At 37.9% G+C, this 19788-nt stretch overlaps 1 long non-coding RNA gene across 1 annotated transcript in view; it reads left to right on the top strand.

Annotated features, from left to right (window-relative positions):
* The window catches only part of LOC135970424 (uncharacterized), a 44134-nt gene extending 29895 nt beyond the window's left edge, over nt 1-14239 (top strand). The window contains exon 3 of the long non-coding RNA XR_010586100.2: nt 13307-14239. This is a non-coding gene — a long non-coding RNA (uncharacterized lncRNA). The remainder of the gene's footprint in view (nt 1-13306) is intronic.
* Nucleotides 14240-19788: the final 5549 nt, after the last annotated feature.

Here is a 19788-nt window from a genome sequence, read left to right as displayed (position 1 = left end):
AAATCAATGAATCCAGGAGTTGGTTTTTTGAAAAGATCAACAAAATTGACAGACCGCTAGCAAGACTAATAAAGAAGAAACGAGAGAAGAATCAAATAGACGCAGTAAAAAATGATAAAGGGGATATCACCACCGACCCCACAGAAATACAAACTACCATCAGAGAATACTATAAACACCTCTACGCAAATAAACTGGAAAATCTAGAAGAAATGGATAATTTCCTGGACACTTACACTCTTCCAAGACTAAACCAGAAAGAAGTTGAATCCCTGAATAGACCAATAGCAGGCTCTGAAATTGAGGCAATAATTAATAGCCTACCAACGAAAAAAAGTCTAGGGCCAGATGGATTCACAGCTGAATTCTACCAGAGGTACAAGGAGGAGCTGGTACCATTCCTTCTGAAACTATTCCAATCAATAGAAAAAGAGGGAATCCTCCCTAACTCATTTTATGAGGCCAACATCATCCTGATACCAAAGCCTGGCAGAGACACAACAAAAAAAGAGAATTTTAGACCAATATCCCTGATGAACATCGATGCAAAAATCCTCAATAAAATACTGGCAAACCGGATTCAGCAGCACATCAAAAAGCTTATCCACCATGATCAAGAGGGCTTCATCCCTGGGATGCAAGGCTGGTTCAACGTTCGCAAATCAATCAACATAATCCAGCATATAAACAGAACCAAAGATAAGAACCACATGATTATCTCAATAGATGCAGAAAAGGCTTTTGACAAAATTCAACAGCCCTTCATGCTAAAAACAGTCAATAAATTCGGTATTGATGGAACGTACCTCAAAATAATAAGAGCTATTTATGACAAACCCACAGTGATGATCTTTTTGTGATGAATTTCCCACGTGTTCTTTGAGCTTCTTTTATGTGGATGTTTGGATCTCTAGCAAGGCTGGGAAAGTTTTCCTTGATTATTCCCTCAAATATATTTTTCAAACTTTTAGATTTCTCTTCTTTCTTGGAAACACCAGTTATTCTTAGGTTGACATTTAACATAGTCAAAATCTTCTTGGAGACTTTGCTTAGTTTTAAAAATTCTTGTTTCTTTGTCTTTGATGGATTGGGTTAATTCGAAAACCTTGTCTTTGGGCCCTAAGGTTCTTTTTTCTGTTTGTTCAATGCAATTGTTGAGACTTTGCAGTGCATTTTGCATTTCTCTAAGTATGACCCTGATTTCTAGAAGTTGTGATTGTTTTCATTCATGCTATCCATTTCACTGAAGATTTTTTTTTTTTTTCATATTGGCTAGTATGTTTTTGATTTCTTTAAGTTGGACTTCACATTTCTCTTGTGCCTCCTTGATTAGCTAAATAATCAAACTTCTGGATTGTTTTTCTGACAACTCAGAGATTTTGTTTTGGTTTGGATCCATTGCTGGTGAGCTGATATGATCTTTTGTACATGTTAAAGAACCTTGTTTCATCATATTACCAGAATTGTTTTTTGGGTTCTTTCTCATTTGAGTTGACTATGTCAGAGGGAAGATCTGGGATTCAAGGGCTGCTGGTCAGATTCTTTTCTCCAATGGGGTGCTCCCTTGATGTGGTGTCCTCTCCTTTCCCCTAGGAATGGGGCTTCCTGAAAGCCAAATGGTAGTAATTGTCTTTGCTCTTCTGAGTCAAGCCACCCAGTGAATCTACTGGGCCCTGAGCTGCTACTGGGAAGTGTCTGCAAAGAGTCCTTTGATATGATCCATCTTCAGTTCTTGAGGCCATAGATACCAGCACCTGCTCTGGTGGAGGTAGCAGGGGAGTGAAGTGGACTCTGTGGGGATCTTTGGTTGTGTTTTTGTTTAGTGCACTGGTTTTGTGTTGGTTGACCCCCAGCCAGGAGGTAGCACTTTCAAGAGTGCCTCAGCTGTGGCCCTATAATGAGGATGCAAACTTGCCATAGCAATACCTAGTTAAGCATTCAGGTTTATCAGGTGTTGGGCAGGGCCATAGAGCTCCCAAGAGATTATGACCTTTGTCTTCAGCTACCAGGGCAGGTAGAGAAAGAGCACCATGTGGGGACAGGGATAGGTGTGTTTAAGCTCCACATCTCCTTGGGCAGGGCTTGCTGTGGGTGTTGTGGGGGATGGGGATGTGGTTCCCAGGCCAATGGAGTTATATTCCTCAGGGCATTATTCTGCTACTGCTGAGTCATACAGGTCTCCAGGGAAGTGGGGAAAAGTTGGCAGTCACAGGACTCACCACACTCCCATGCAGCCCATAGTCCTAAAGGCCCCAGTCTCACTCCCATCGTGCCCCACCCCCCAACAGGACCGAGTCTATATTTCCAGGCAGCTGGTGACCAGGGCTGAGAACTTGCCCCAGACCACAAGCCTCCTAACTGAGAAAGCAAGCAGACTCACAGGTTTTTGGCATCTCGGGGAACCTCCAGCAGTGATCTAATTCCTTCCTTTGAAGGGTCTGTGGATTCTCTTGGTTTTCTTGGTATGTTCCTGCAGTAGTTCTTGTAACAAAAGTTCACGATTAGGAGTCTCCACATGCTGCTCTGTCTATCCGAGCAGGAACAGCAAGCTAATCCTGCCCTCTCTCTGCCATTTTAATCCCTGTCTTCATATTTCTTTTTAAATTTCTCATGTGAATTAGGTTCTCTTAACAGATGCATTGCAGAAAACAATGTTGCTGAATTGTGGTGAATTTATTCTTTAATATATAGCTAAATATTATTTGTAAATATATTATTTAGAATTTTAAAATTCATAACCTTTAAGGTAGGCTTATAATTTGTATTTTTGTGCTAATTAATTGTAGTATTTAGTTTTGTTATTTCACAAATAATTGGCACCCACTTTGCTACAGTCATTATGCTGTGTATCAAGAGTACAGCGGTATCAAAACGAATGTGGTTTCTGAGCTCACAGGGTAAGGTATAATTGGAACCATGATACATTTTACAAAATAGTTTACAATGTCATAAGAGGACACAATAAGAGAATTTGACCTAGTATGGAGTTTCTAAATGTTTAAGATGTCTTTTCTAAGGAAGTGACAATTGAGTGAAAGCTAAAAATTGAGTAGATGTTAATGTGTAAAAGGATTGAAGGGTCAGAAAAAACCTCATGATTACAGAATCTGTGGCAGGAGATACTAGGGCACATAGAATAAGAGAGAAGGTAGTGCATCTATAGTGCAAGTGGCAAGCTCTGGCAATTCTTTCAGCCGTTACTTTTGATGTTTGCCTCCATATCTATAAGTCATGCATTTATCTGGCTGCTTCATTATATTTTTGTTATCTATTAACTTTCCACTCTTCAAGATGAGTATTATTATATTCTCTACCGCTCTATTACTCACATGCATAAATCCTGTCTCATGACTCCAAGTTGGTTATATCATAAGACTGTTTGCATTATTTTTATTTTTACATATTTTGACTATGTAGAATGAATTCACAGAAGACCCATGTTGCACAATGTGATATAGTATAGTTTGAAAACTATACTTTTCTCCTGAAGTTAATAATTATCCTCATCTATATCTATGTAGTGTGTCCTTTAAATCTCTTCCACTTGCTTAAATTACCTCTCAATGTCTTTAAACACAGCAGTATTTTATTAATTTCACTTTCTTCCAGACATCTTTCCCAGGGACTCATGGCCTGATCCAATCAAGACCAGCAGTTTCCTATGACATCTGCAAGGCTATTTATTATCTTCTTTTGCCATTATCCATTTTGTTTGTCTCTTTTAAAGCATAGCGGATCTCTCGTTTTCTGAACTCCATGTCTTCCGCTTTCTTGATCTCTCTCAGTTTCTTCCTTAGAAAGGTTGCATGGAAGATAAGATTTTGGAGGAATTGTGTATCTGAAAGTGTTTTCTATTCTGCTCTGCCATTTTTGTATTAGTTGGGCTGTGATAGAATGCTAGGTTCGAAATATTCATTCCTCTAGATTTTTAAAGGCAATATTATGTTGTCTTTAAGCTTCCAGTGTTGCTGTTGACATTCTGATTCATTATTCTTTGTATCATACTTTTTTATTTTTCTTCTATGTCTCTTAAATTTTAAAATTTTATGAAGATGTGCCTTACATTTTAAATTATTCTGAGAGTGTGTGAGTTTATTTTTTCCATTGTGCTTAGTACTCAATGGATCATTTCAAAGTAAAAATTCATAATCCTACTTCTGGGAAATTTCTTTGATGATTCCCTTTCCCAAATTTCTTTATAGAACTCTGATTTGCATATTGGATCTACTGAAGTGAGCTTTAAAAATATTTTTACTACCTTTCTTCATTTTTAAAATTGTTATCTGCTTCCCAGCATATCATCTTAATTTATCTTCCAATCATTCTATTGTTTTCTCATTTCTGCCAACATGTTTATGATTTCTAAATGTTCTTTTTTCTCTAATATTCATTTATTAAGGCACCTTGCTTTTGTTCAATGGATGCAATATTTTAGAAATATTGTATAGTCTGTTTTACTAAGTATTGTTTTCCTCTGCATATTTGCTTATTTGTTTGTCTTGGTCTCCATTTCTTACATTGGAGGACTACATTCTTGTGTGTGTCTGAGGTAGCTTACTTTTTTTACATTTGAGAGGACATGGAGCTGATTGACACATTCTATGCATAAATGGGCTTTGTAGACTTCATGGTAGGTTCTATCTATCTCATTAGGTTTCTAGTAGAGAAATAAGTGCTACAGAATATTATTTGAGTGACTTTTTAAAAAAATTCTTTCAAAGGAAGCTATGCAGCTAGTATCATTCTAAATGGAGAGAAGATAGGCTAATTATTTGTGTATGACAGAAACCCTAGAGAATTAATGATTAATTCTCCTATGGAACATACTTTGAGAAGGATTACTTTGACCCCGATGTATCTTTATTAATAGAATGTTTTTCATAGGCTGGTTAGATTTTCTGAAAAATAATTTTTCAATGAGCTATCTAGAGGTATAAAATGCCAACATTATGGCAGCTGTATGTATGGAAGTCATGCCAGATGTTTCGATACTTCAGTGAGTAAAGGTTCACTGAGGCCCCTGTTTGCAGTGAGTGCTGGACTCTTACCCTCAACTGTGCTAGTGGTTCCCAGGCCAGAATTCTGTTATTTTCACTAGAAAAAAATCTTCAATCCATAGTAAAAGAGATGAATGGGAAGGACTATTCTGCTCAGAATCAATGTGAGTACTCAAGAGTGTAACTTATTAGTTGCACTTTTAACTGATCCATTAGCCTAAATTTTATCCGCACTTACAGAGCTGCATGATGCCATCCGTCTTCAGGCTTCAGAAGTTTCTGCAGTGTAATAGAATTTACTCCAGTGCCTGCTTACAATTCACTTTTATGGGGTCTTCTAAGTTATTTACCACTCATTTGCTGCTAAACATCTCAGATTTTGTTTCTATTTTCTCCTCTTCCAGTCTCTTTTCTTTCTGGAAGTTTGTGACAAAACAAAACAAAACACAATATATTTTTACTGTTATTTCGAGGAGTTTAGAAAAAGCAGAGGAAAATACATATGCTTGGTTCACTATTTATAACCAGAAGCCTGATTACTTTTTCTTTATATTACACTTTAATATTTTGCAGAGATAAGACTGTCTTATTCTTCACTGTTCCAGGAAAAAAAAAAGTATTTGCTTTTCTGTTTATTCCTTCCTGATAGACTTCAAAGTAATGAAAAGCATGTATCTATAGTAACGTTATTTGCAAGTACATTACATGTTTATAAATATTTGTTAAGAATAATTTTTATAATATCATGATTTTATTTTCAAGAAAATAAGCCTCTGTTCCCCACTTTATATAAGTCTCCTTTTAAGACTTTGTAGTAAATATTTTAGTTATTTATATATGTTTCTTATATTTCTTGTTAAGATGATTACAGATTATTTTAAATAACTTCATAGATTTTTAAAATACAATATTTGGCTGGGTGCAGTGGCTCATGGCTGTAATACCAGCACTTTGGGAGGCGGAGGCAGCTGGATCACTTGAGCCTAGGAGTTTAAGACCAGCCTGGGCAGCATGGCAAAGCCCTATCTCTACAAAAAATAAAAAAATTATCCAGGCATGGTGGTGCATGCCTGTAGTCCCATCTACTGGGGAGACTGAGATGGGAGGATCCCTGAGCCCAGTGGTGGAGACTGCAATGAGCCGTGATGGAGCTGCTGCACTCTAGCCTGGGTGACAGAGTGAGACCCTGTCTCAAAAAAAAAATAAATAAATAAATAACAACAAAACAAAAACAACAAAAAAACACCCCTCCCTTTTACACAATATTTTATTTCTTCCTTAAATTTCCTGAAATTATTCAGTGTATAAATAAATTTTAATTTGTGAACATTTATTTTGTAACCAGGGAGCTACCTGTATTTTTTTCCTTCTAATAAATTTAGTGAATATTGCTCCTGTACCTTAAAAAGACAAATAGTATTGGGAAATTATTTTCTCACTCTTTACAGTGACTATTCTTATTTTTGAAACTCTAAAGCAATCTCATTAATTTCTGCTTTCTTTTGTTTGTCTGTACTGGAAGCATTAACAGCTTCTTTTCTATTGTCCTACAATATTACTTTAGTTTAAAAGTTTTCTTGTGAAGTAATGCATGCAATTTTATATTTGTGTGCAACCTTGACTTTATAAGAAATATTTCTGTGAATAATATAATCATTTTCATAACTTTATACATCATCTGCAATTATTTGTATTAGTTTTTTTTACCCATTTTTTATAGGAACAGCGTTTGCTTTTTAAGTAACTGAAATTACTTGCTTGAACTTTCATTATTACATTTTTAAATTACTCTGTTCAGTAGGTATCTAACACTGGTGGCCACAAGGCTGCATTCCACCCATGGACATATTTTGTTTAGAAATTTTGTTATGTCTGTGAATAGTCTTTAAGATGCAATGTAACTATATAGGAATTGATTATAACTCTAGAAATTCAGCACTTATTGTTTTATACCTGACCAATTTCACACACCCTATGCAGATAATTGTCCTTTTAAGCTCTAATTTAGGAAATTCAATTTTATTTGTGATTATCTCATACTTAGGCTAATGGTTATTTCATATTTAGAGGAAAGAAAAACAAACTTTAAATTTGTTCATGACAATCAAAGAATAATTTTCAAAAATTTTTATAAGCAGTATGATAAAAGGCAAATTCTATGTACTAAGGGCAAAATAGTTAACCTGATATTGTTTTTTTTTTAATATAACTGTATTGGATCATAATTATGATTGTTACTTTCTTTTTCTTTTTTTTAAATTATACTTTAAGTTCTGGGGTACAAGTGCAGAACGTGCACATGTTACATAGGTATACCCGTGCCATGGTGGTCTGGTGCACCCATCAACCCGTCACCTACATTAGGTATGTCTCCTAATGTTATCCCTCCCCAGCCCCCCACCCACCGACAGGCCCTGGTGTGTGATGTTCCCCTCCCTGTGTCCATGTATTCTCATTGTTCCACTCCCACTTATCAGTGAGAACATGCGGTGTTTGGTTTTCCATTCTTGTGATAGTTTGCTGAGAATGATGGTTTCCAGCTTCATCCATGTCCCTTCAAAGGACATGAACTTGTCCATTTTCGTGGCTGCATAGTATTCCATGGTGAATATGTGCCACATTTTCTTTATCTGGTCTGCCACTGGTGAACATTTTGGTTGGTTCCAAGTCTTCGCTATTGTGAATAGTGCTGCAATAAACATACATGTTCATGTGTCTTTATAGTAGACTCTGTCTCCAAAAAATAAAAATAAAATAAAATAAAATAATAGCCAAATTCTACCAGGGATATTATTTTGTTTTGTTTTATTTTATTTTATTTTATTTTTATTGTTATTTTTATTTTTTGGAGACAGAGTCTTACTCTGTTGTCCAAGCTGGAGTGCAGTGGTGTGATCTCAGCTCACTGCAACCTCCGCCTCCCGGGTTCAAGCGATTCTTGTCCTTCACCCTCCTGAGTAGCTGGGATTACAGGCACGTGCCACTGTGCCTAGGTTTTTTGTTTTTTGTTGTTGTTGTTTTTTGTGTGTGTGTGTATTTTTAGTAAAAAAGGGGTTTCACCATGTTGTCCAGGCTGGTCTTGAACTCCTGGCCTCAAGTGATCTCCCTGCCTCAGCCTCCCAAAGTGCTGGGATTATAGGAGTGAGCCACCACGCCTGGCTCTGATATTGTTTTAATACCTCTAAGTTTTGTCTAACTAAGCAAGATGAAAGAATTGAGCTAATAAATTCAGCTGTATCCTAATTAGCAAGCTGTAGAAGTAAAATATATCAATAGAAAATATGCCTTCTACTGCAGAGGTAACTAACATAGGGAGACAGAGGAAGAGTGGCCACACTTTTTCTGTAAAGGACTAGATGCTAAATATTTTAAATTTTGCCGCTTGTGTTGTCTATATTGCAGCTACTCAATTGTGTTGTGGTGTAAAAGAAGCCGTAGACAACATGTAAATTAATGTGTGTGGCTGTGTTCCAATATAACCGTTTTTTTGGTTTGTTTTCTGTTTTTGTTTTTTGGGGGGGGGAGTTGTTGCTTTGTTTTGTTTTAAAACAAGTGTTAAGCTGGATTTGGCCTATGGGCCATATTTTGCCAACTTTTGGGATACAGCAATTTAGCAGGTCTCACTTATACAGACAGAAGTTGGGGAAAACTCTAAGGATGGCCTGGAAATTATATGGGCAGGAGAAAGGGAAATACTGGGTAGAAGAGGGTGGTTCTCCAGCAAAGGCCCCACTCTCAAGCCTGAAGTTCTGTGGCCCTAAATGAGAACAGGCATTTCTGTTTTCACAGAAGTTTCCTTTTGGCCTGCTACACCCCCATCCTTCCCCCATATAAACCTGAGACCTTAGCGGGCACAAACACAAGGGGCTGAACGATGGCACCAGCAGAACAAGCCACTGCGGAACAATGCAGCAGAAAAAGAGAGAAGAGTAGGGACTGGATGTGAGGGGAGTTCAGCAGCGGACAGGCGGAGAAGAGTCCGGCCGCTGGGCGGCCCAACTCCAGGGAAAGACCACCTTCCCACTCCATCCTCCAATTCCAGCTCCACATCCATCTCACAGAGAGCCACCTCCACCACTCAATACAACTTTGCATTCATCCTTCCAGCCCACGTGTGATCTGATTCTTCTGGTACACTGGGGAAGGACTCAGGATATAGTATGCTGTCACACTGGCCCCCTGCCCTTGCGATAAGGCAGAGGGTCCACTGAGCTGATTAATACACAAACCCTCTGCAGACCGCAAGTCTGAAAGAGTTTGGTAACACACACCCACTTGGGCTTGGGGAACCGCAGACACCCACTCTTAGACACTGTCTGGGGTTGGAGCCCAAAAGCGCTCCCACCTCCCACGGGCCTCTGCGCCTGCCAGTCCGCATGCTCCCCCCAGGAGTCTGAGCTGCTGCACGACCAAGCTGGCCACACCCACCCTTGTCGCACTTCCTGCTAGGGGAATCAGGGAAGTCTCTCGTTTAAGAACCTGGTCATGGGAGTTGCATGATGGTTTTGTCCTTCAGTTTTCCCACTGACAGAGTAACTGAGAATGGGGAGATCAGTCAAGACATGGTCTTTCATATGTACGTGCATTCAGTCTTTTTCTACGTACTACACCCAATTTTTTCTTTATGGTTCTGGTATGAGAGTGACAATGATTTTCATGTAGTTCAATAAGTCTAGCTAAATTAGGAGTAAATTGAAATAATTATGATTAGAGAATGAAGTTCATCTATTTTATTTTCATATTGGAATTTGTTCTTGTGATGCTTGCTATCTGCTGTTTGACCTGACAGATCAGATGTGCACACTTTTCTGCATTACATGTCTCACAGGAGGCTAACTTGTATGGCTATAATCTATGGTCCTCTGAGCCCACTGGCTGCTGACTGTCTTTACCCATAGAGGAGCAAGGAGTAAACTACTCTGGAGATAAAAGAGAGAAAAGAGGACGATTAAGGTATTTATTCCCTTGGCTCCTTCCCTTTTTTGAAGGTTACAACATTTTCTGGTAGTTCTTTCAGGGTTTTGCAGGCTCCCTTCCCTCACATTTTCAGGAATCTGGAACTAGCTCCTGGATGTTGCATCCTCCCTGTGGTTTCTCTATATCTTGACCTTTTCTTTGTAAATAGCCTGTTTTTAAAACTCCTCTCAAATTAACTATCTTTTGTGTGCAATTTGTTTCCTGCCAAGACTCTAAATGATAGAGTTCACAAAAAAATGATCAATACCTTGGTTGCATAAGGAAATGGAAAATCTCTATTTATAGAAAAAAAAATGTATGTACATTATGTTGATTATTTATGTATTTTTTTTTCTGAGATGGAGTCGCTCTCTGTCACCAGGGTGGAGTGCAGTAGCATGATCTTGGCTCACTGCAACCTGAGTCCCAGGTTCAAGCAATTCTCCTGCTTTAGCCTCCTGAATAGCTGGGACTACAGTCGTGTGCCACCACGCCCAATTATTTTTGTATTTTTAATAGAGACAGGGTTTCACCATTTTGGCCAGAAAGGTCTCGATCTGTTGACTTCATGCTCCACCCTCCTCAACCTCCCAAAGTGCTGGGATTACAAGTGTGAGCCACCATGCCTGGCCTACATTGCTTAATTATTTTACTTAATTAAATTTTGTCTTATTTAAATTTTTATTTTTGTAATCTATAGAGAGTTATATTAAAGTGTTACCTACAAATATATTTCTATAACTTTCTTATATTTTATGTAATTTTATTTAATTGCCCTTAAAATTTGTAGACTTTAGTTTCATTTAAGTAAAATGACTTTCCCTTTTCCATTCAATAATTTTTCATCTTTAATATCGCACTCTTATTTAAATGTAGCTGATCCAGCATTTGCTTACATTAGATTGATAACATTTTGCCTTTAATTTTTATCACATATAAAATATTTATTCTTATTATTTAAGTAATATAATTTCATAACCAAGTGGAGAAAACACCAAATATAACTTAAAAAGAGATCCTTAATAATCTCAACTTCATAGCCAGCTACTGTTAGTATTTTCATATTTGGCATATTCAGGATAAGTAAGATGAAATAGTTCGTAAAAGCTAAATGTAATAAAAGTAAAGTATCCATGTCTAAATTTTCTTTTAACTTAAAACTTATAAAAGTGCATTAAAAGGTAGTAGTTTTGTATGTACACTAAATACTTTTCTGTATGGAACCATAAAAATAGGATGATGATGATGGTACTCCCTTTCTGAACACTTTTCATTTTCTCCTTTTGCCTATGAAATTAAATGTCAAAAAATGTGCTTTCAGGTAGCCTTTGTAATAATCCCCTACCTTCTTTTAAGGGGCCAATTCCCAGGCCCTGTATTTCAGCAATTCTTATTTATTAGGAATGGAGAGGGATTTGGAAGTTTGGTTAGGAATGGAGAGGGATTTGGAAGTTTGGATGTTTAAGAAGAACTCAAGGTGCTTTAGGTACATGAGGCCTTTAGACCACTATCAGAAAAATTGTCTTGATGTGACCAGCAAGGCCCTCATAGCTACTCCTGACTGTCTCTATCACTCACTCTCAAAGGAACTCTCTCTATTGGCTTCCCTTCAGCCATACTTAACTATTTGAAGTCTCTGAATGTTGCCAGGTTTGTTTATGCCCCATAACTTTGTTAGTAGTGGACAAGCTCAAGTAGACAAGCTCTCTTGAGCTTGTCTATCTGTAACACCAGTTTATTTATTGGCTCTTATCTCCCATCCTATTTCCAGTCATTGTGAGATACACTGTGTCAGGGAAAGGCTGTCTCATAAGCCATCTTACTGATGCTACCTTACTCTTACTCGTATGAACATCCTGTCCTCTAAGACACTATCAGGACAAACTCCAACCCTTTCCATGCTCATTTAATTTAGACACTGGTACATTTTTGCAGTTCATAGTCACCATTATCAGTGGAACACCTACCTTTATGGTGCGCTAATCTGTGCACTCCTCCTGTGCTATCCAAGTCTGTGTTCTCAGAATTGCAAATGAATGATCAGCCCTGGATCTTCAGCCTCCTTTCTGAATATCTCTTCTACCTTCAAATCTTAACTAAACTTGGCTATCTCATGAAGACTGCATTCTCAAAATGAAGCATTCTAAGATAACAGCTTGGGTCAACAGCTTCTTTGCAAGCTGAATTTTTTGGAAACTATTATTTTATCTTTCTTTGCTAGAAAGAGCCACTGCTACATTGAGGCTAACACCATCACAATTTACCATCTTGCTATTCCCTCACCACTGCCAGGTGGTTTTCTCCCCATCATTAACTAAAGACATTAGTCTCCTTATCGTAAACCAAAAAGTGACTGAGGCAGATCTCAACCGATGTAGAGGTTTATTTTGCCAATATGAAGGACATGCCCAGGAAAAAGAAACACAAGTCAGTGTAGGATCTGTGTCCTATGCTTTTTCAAAGAAGGTTATGGGACCTTCTATCTTTAAAGGTAAAGAACATGTGAGAAAGAAAAAAAAAAAAAGGGAGGGTCGACAATGAGGCAAGTGGTTATTTTCTTGTAAGGCTCTGATTAGTGCTCACTCAGTCTACATTTTACAAGCGAAAAGAAGTGGGTAGAGGGAAAGTCAATTATGCATTAATCTTGTTCTCAGTAAATCTAGATTTTTACCAAATACAAGTAACCATGTAAAATTACAGTCATGGCTTTGGGAACAAAAGGAAGGTACTTTTTATGTGACTAAGTTCCCAAGATTAACTTTTCCCTTTGGCATAGATAACTTCAGTGTCCTGAGACTATTTTCCTTTCACATTATCAATCAAGATATCTATTATGCATTATTCTGGCTTCATGAAACTTGTAGGTCTAATACAAACACTTACATATGGCATTTGTTATTATTAGGCATAGTAGGTAACAATCTCTTCATATTAGTAAGAGTACAAAAATGTTCACCTGCATGTTTGTTTCCATTTATCTCAGTACGCTTCTGGAGTTTAGTTCTGCCTAGTCCTTAATATAATTGCAAATTTATAATTAATATAACTGCAAATGTATAATTAATATAATTGCAAATGTATAATTAATATAATTGCAAAATGTTTTATATACTGTGGTTACATAGTGTTCATATTCTGTGGTTACATATTCTCAATATAAAGTATATATATAGTATATATATCATATATGCAAATATATAAATGAATATAAAATATCTATGCATATAATCTATTTATATATCAAGTATTATATATAGGCTATTCCCTATCCTACTTTGGATGTTAAACTGTTTTCAGAAAAAGGGTCATGATATCTATTAAAACTTGTTCCCAGATTTCTTCTTTTCCCACAGAGCCCTGACAGATGAGAAGCAGGAATTTTTTGTTGAAGAGCTTTTATCCTTTAGTCATAGAATCATGAAATTATTCTGGAGCATTTTTTCCTTTTCTTCCAAGTGTTCAAGTAATAAGAAAGACAGCAGGATCTTTTATTTCGGAACAAACATGAAGTTATTTAAGATTATGTTATTGAATAGTCAAAAGATTACTACGGAGACTAAAGAGTGCTTTCAACCTAGAAAAATGACTTTGAATTAAGAAAAAAATACCTTAAACCCCTGTCCTAGATAAGAGCCAGTGTGAATTGCCTAAGCACTGACTATGTGATTTTTCAGCATGTTATTTTGCAAAGTCATCCCACAGCCAGATTTCTAAACATAGACCTTGTAAATCGGAGGGAAAAATTCAGAAGACATTTTTGTACACTAGGGTCAGATGAAACTTTCCACTCTATAGTACTTTGTCCTCTAACAACTTTATCTGCCCTTTATTTTAAATTTTGGAGAATGGGGATAGAGGATTAATTAAGAAAGTCAAATATTTATAGAAACATTAAGTAATCAAATTGTTATTATTTGTCTTGACATCTGGTCTTTCCCATCTTACATCTTCCTAAGATGTACTCTCCTCTCTCTCTCTTTTCTTTTTTTTTTTTTAACATTATCGAACATGCTTCATAAGGTCAAGACCATAAAAAGCTTTTCTTCCTTAAGAAAGTGACTATCTAGAAAGCAGCTGAGGTTAGGGGTTGCAGTTAACTATTGCAGTCAATTATGGAATTTTAGGAATAAGAGCAAAAGCATAGAGCATGAGATTAAAGAAAGAATACATTTTTTAAAACACCATAGTATCACTAGCCTATAACACAAGCTGCTCCCACATTGGCTACTGAAAGGCAACACAAACAATTGCTATTATCTGGCAGAAGAAAAATTACTTGCAGCTACTTTCAGCTACGGGCATGTTCTTAGCTAGGCACATTGCACTGGAAATACATGGTGAGTTTTGTCAATCCACGTGTAGTAAAAGCTTAAGCTATTATTAAAGTAGCTGAAGCAAAGGAGTGTAAAATTAGCATTTATTGAATTCAGGATTACAGATTTGGGACAGTGGTGAAACAATAATCAACAAGTTTCCATTCTATAAGAGGGCTCTTGCAGAGCGACACCTAATTCAAAAGAATGCCTCCTACACTGTCCTGCACAGACATAATTATAAAATATTCTTAGTCGTAAAGAACATTTACCAAATAAATATATGTTTAATAACTACTCAGAATAAAATATTTCTGTGATTTTATAGTTCTGATCTTCTGTGATATGCAATTCTAATGATTACTGCTTAAAAGAGTGTTTGCATTTGGGTGAAAAACTATGAATCAATCTATTATTCTGTATTTTAAAATAGACTGAATTTCTGTTTTCAGGAAAGGAAACATTTATGTTCTTATGTGCTAAGTATGCAGGGATTTAAGTTTATATTTACTTTTTTTTTTCAGCATCAATAGTCCATGTTTTGAAGTATTATTTGTGTAACACAGTGTAAAAAACATACTGAATTAAATTCTCCCCTGAGTGAGAAACAATTTAGAATTAGTGGTTATTTCATTTGACAAGTGAAGTCTACATGTAAGCAGAAAAAGAAAATGTTAAAGCAATGTTTAAAAGAATGTTAAAGCAACAACAATCTTACAATTTCCAAAAGAGTACTTTTTTTTTTTTTTTTTTTTGTTTTTGTTTTTTTGAGACGGAGTCTCGCTCTGTCGCCCAGGCTGGAGTGCAGTGGCGCGATCTCGGCTCACTGCAAGCTCCGCCTCCTGGGTTTACGCCATTCTCCTGCCTCAGCCTCCTGAGTAGCTGGGACTACAGGCGCCCGCCACCGCGCCCGGCTAATTTTTTGTATTTTTAGTAGAGACGGGGTTTCACCGTGGTCTCGATCTCCTGACCTTGTGATCCGCCCGCCTCGGCCTCCCAAAGTGCTGGGATTACAGACGTGAGCCACCGCGCCCGGCTCAAAAGAGTACTTTTTAATGAAGTAGATATCTTTATCTGAAAAAGAACAATCAGAACCAATTTTGCAGACCAAATAGTTTTTCATTTTTCATCTGCCATGTTTTTGCCATGTACCTAATTTTTGAGGGGAAGGGATTTTTTTTATATAAAATAGAAAGAATAATATATACCTACATTTTCATGATGGGTGATATTGTATTTGTTGCTTTTTTATTGCATGTATACCAATTTGGAACAGAAAAGGTTTAATAAGTAACATACTCATCAAATGTCAGATACTTTTATGGATAGACTCAATTTTAGGTTCAAGGTTTGGTTTATATACTGAGCTAATAATCAAGAAGCATTTGCACATCACATTTGGTCAAATCTGTTACAACAGACTTTCTATAATTCGTGAAAAAACTGATGCTTCTTTGTGTTGTCTAATATGCCTTCTTATAAATGGATCACACTGATCTGACAGAAAGTTGATCAGAACACTCTTTTGAAGACTGTACAAAGCGGCATAAATAAGATGCACGCAACAAGTATGCCACATGGATATATATCCGAAACGTCATTCATACATCGGGCTCCATTTATATTATGTTACATTTGTTGTGTCAAGAATATGCATATGTAGGATTCATAATCACTCAAATGTAGATTATTATGTAGTAAAATGTAGATTTATTCAACTGAAAAATAATGAACTATGATAAAAAGCAAAAACAAAACCCAGAACAGGTCAAAGGCAAAAAGGCAATCTTTCCTTCATTATATTTGCAAAGGAAATATCAGTATGACACCTCAACAAATTTTGTCCAGTGTTTTTCTCAAGTGATAAGACACTTAGTCCACTTAATATCAGGGGTCTACAAATTAATAGACTTCAACAGATCTGCAAGAGACTACATGGTTTATATATTCCTCAATTATATTAGCAATAAGAAATATCTCTTGTATCATATTTACTCATTGTAAACATGCAATAAAAAAGTTGATAGTGCCTGTTTGCATCCATATGACCCAAATAATTTGAATATCTTTTTATCTATATGTTCTTCATTTGGTTAATATATTAGAGCTCCTTGAGGATATAAGAGAAACAATAATAATAATATTGCCCTTGTTGCCCATCCTTCATCCGTATAGTGTTATTTTATTTTAGTGATATAAATTTAAACAGGTTAATAAAAAATACTCTCCTGAATATACTTTGAAACAAATATATAACTTTTATACTTTGTTATTGTGAAATTTAACACACATGCCAAAAATGCAACCCCCAACAAATGGTCACATTTATTATTATAAAATGAGCATCTGTGTAGCTACCACTGATGGTATCTACGGCCTGTCTAGGAGCAGGCTGCCATGATGCCGGCTGCAGTCGGGGAGACTCTGCCGGGGCTGCATGATCCAGGGAGCCAGCAGGAGCTGGAAACAGGTGGAAGCCCTGCCCTCTTCCAGGTTGGAGAGGCGGGAGCCCTACCCTCCCAGGCACAACTGCAGCCACCCAGCCATGGCTTCAGACCTAGGCATCTCTACATTCTTGGGGGTCCAGGAAGCCTCCCTGCCCCTGTAGACACAGACGTACCTGCTCCTGCTGCCTGGCCTCTACCCACTCCCAGTGCCCACTCCAGTTTCAGAGCAAAATTGTGACTGAGCCTAGGCACTGTCACAACCCAGCCAGGTGTGCATATGCTGGGGGCAGTGCTGACACGCCAGTCCCCTGCCACCTTGGCTGCCTCCAGACTTTGGGCATCTATGAGCACAAGAGGGACCCCATGGGGGGTCTTAAGAACGGCTCAGTATGGGGCTGCAGACACCCCTCAACATGGACTAGGTACTGTGGGCACTGTGGATGCCAGGTGAATGGCAACAGGAGGCAGACAGGCTCCTGGGCAGAAAGGGGAAGGTACTCTGTGAAAACCCACCTTCAGGCCAGGATGGCCTGGGGCCTGGGGGCTGGACTGCCAGTTTTGTGGACTGGAGTGAGAACTTAGGGTGCTTTTTCCACTCATGGGCCAATCAGCATGCACTTCCTCCCCTCTGAAGCCCATAAAGACTCCAGAGTCCCCTAGACTTGGGCAGACAATGGGACAAACTGCCTGCAGAGAGGAGGTACCCACTGTGGGTCTCCTCTCTGCTGAGAGCTGCACTTGTTGGGATGACTTGCCTGTGGAGAGGAGCTACCCACTGCAGGTCTGCTCTGTCACTCAATAAAGCGCCTCTTTCCTTGCTCACCCTCCACTTGTCCGGATATCTCATTTTTCTTGGACCCGGTACAAGAACTCAGGACTCGCTAAATGGTGGGGCTGAAAGAGCTGTAATACAAACAAGGCTGAAACACGTCCCCTAGTTGCCACATTGCAGGTGACGAGAAGAAGAGCTGAGGCCCTCTGGGGAGCCCAGACCTAGGAGCTCCCTGAACGAGGGCTGTGACACCCTCTTTGTGGCTCTGTGGTTCCTGGTGTCCCCAAGCTTCCAGGTGCCACCGCCTTCCCTGGTGCCTGCTGTGAAAGCCACTTGCAGTAGGCCTGGTCCAGCCACAGCCTCACAGGGAGCCAGCACCCATGTCATTACCTGGAGCTGCCTGCCCCACTGCAGCCAACATGCCCAACTCTGTGCAGTGACCAGACCCCATGCTCACTAGCTCACGCACCCCTCACTGTTGCGCACCTGGCTCGCCCTTGGCAGGTATGGGATGTGGGCTGGTAGTGCCAGCCTAATGCAGCCTGCCAGGTCGAGTGGGTGGAATGAGCCCAGTGGGCCCAAGTAAAACGTGGGCAAAAGCACCACTGGCCAGGGAGGTTTCTGGCTGAAGAAGTGACACCCCAAGGATCCCATGACATCACTCTGGTCAAGAGATTGAACATTATCAGTACTCCAGAGGCCAGCTTCTCATATTCCCCATCCCCAATCCTATGTCTCCTTCCTTCCCCTTAATTACTATCTTGATTTTTATATAATCACTTCTTTTATTTTCTTAATTTATAACATGCTCTTTGGAAGAGCTTCTATAGAAATTTAAATTTTGCCAATTTAGGTAGTGTGTATAAATGAAATCATATAGTACATAAATATTATTTTGTATATGGGATCTTTCACTCAATGTTATCTTTATATGATCATATCATTCATGTGGCTGCAGTTCATACTGCATTGTATAAATATATAAATTAATTCACATTTTACTGTTGATTATTTGGGTTGTTTCTATTCTATAACTATTGTGAACAATTTCATTATGAACACTCTTCTAAATAGTTTTTAGTGTCCTGCTGAACAAGGAAATATATAACTTTTATATATGTATACAATGCAGTATAGAAGTGGAATTGCTTGGTCATAGGGAATGCACAGTTTAAACTTTTTAAACTTTAGTAAATAATGCCAAACTGTTTCCCCAATGGTTGTCCCATCATCAGTATATATGAGTTTCTGTAGCTTCAATACTTGACAGCAGTTGGTGGTATTGCTCTTTTGTGTTGTATCTATTTAGTGGGCAGTGGTTGCTTCTCCCTGTGGTTTCAATGTGCATTTTTTTAAATTTCTCTTCAGATGGTTACATTTTCATATTTATGAGCTATTAATATCCCTTTATATAAAGTGCCTGTTCAAGTCTTCTCTTTCTCTCTTCCTCCACCCCGCCATCTCTCTCTTTTATGGCAAATCTGTCTCTTATGTTTTTCTTATTGATTTGTAATTCTTTACAAAATCTGGATACAAACTCCTTGTCAATTACAGGGTTACAAATTTTTCCTGATATGTGGCTTGCCTTTTCATTCCCTCACTGTTGTTCTTTTTAAAAGTTCTTAATTTGAATGTGGCCAAATTGGAAAGGTTTTTCCTTTGATTGTTAGTGTGCTTTGTGTCCTATTTAAGAAATCTTTCTCCAGAATGATGGAATGAAGATATTTGCTTATATTATCTTCTGAAAGCATTATATTCTATGCTTCACATAAGAGTCTATAATGTGTGTGGAATTTATTGATAAGTGAGTGATGTGATATGGGGTCCAATTCTGTTTTTATCTAGACAGATTTCTAAATGTCCAAGCACAAGTTTTTGAAAACAGTCGACTTGCTCTTCCTCCACTGCTCAGCTGTGCCATCTTTGCTTTGAATCATGTATCATTATATGTGTGGGTATTCCCACTAGGTTTAAAATTTTTGTCTTTTCTTGAATCCATGGCCGTACTTAATTACTCTAGCATTTTTTTGTAAAATTGAATTTAATTTTTACTTTATTTTTGATTCAGGGAGTACATGTACATGTATCTTACATGGATATAGTATGTACTGGTGGAGATTGGGCTTCTAGTGTACCCATTATCCAGAGAGTGAACATTGCACATATTAGATAATTTTCCAGCTCTCACCCCACTTCTACACTCCTTAATTTTGGAGTCCCCAGTTCTATTATTTCCATCTTTATGTCCATATGCACCCATTGGTTAGCTCTTCATTTTTGGTATTTACCCAGTAGGATACTAA

The sequence above is a fragment of the Macaca fascicularis genome, chromosome 4 (genome assembly GCF_037993035.2).
Source record: "Macaca fascicularis isolate 582-1 chromosome 4, T2T-MFA8v1.1".
NCBI lineage: Eukaryota > Metazoa > Chordata > Mammalia > Primates > Cercopithecidae > Macaca > Macaca fascicularis.
The sequence above is the reverse complement of the archived record's forward strand: the minus strand, read 5'-3'. Positions and strand labels throughout refer to the sequence as shown.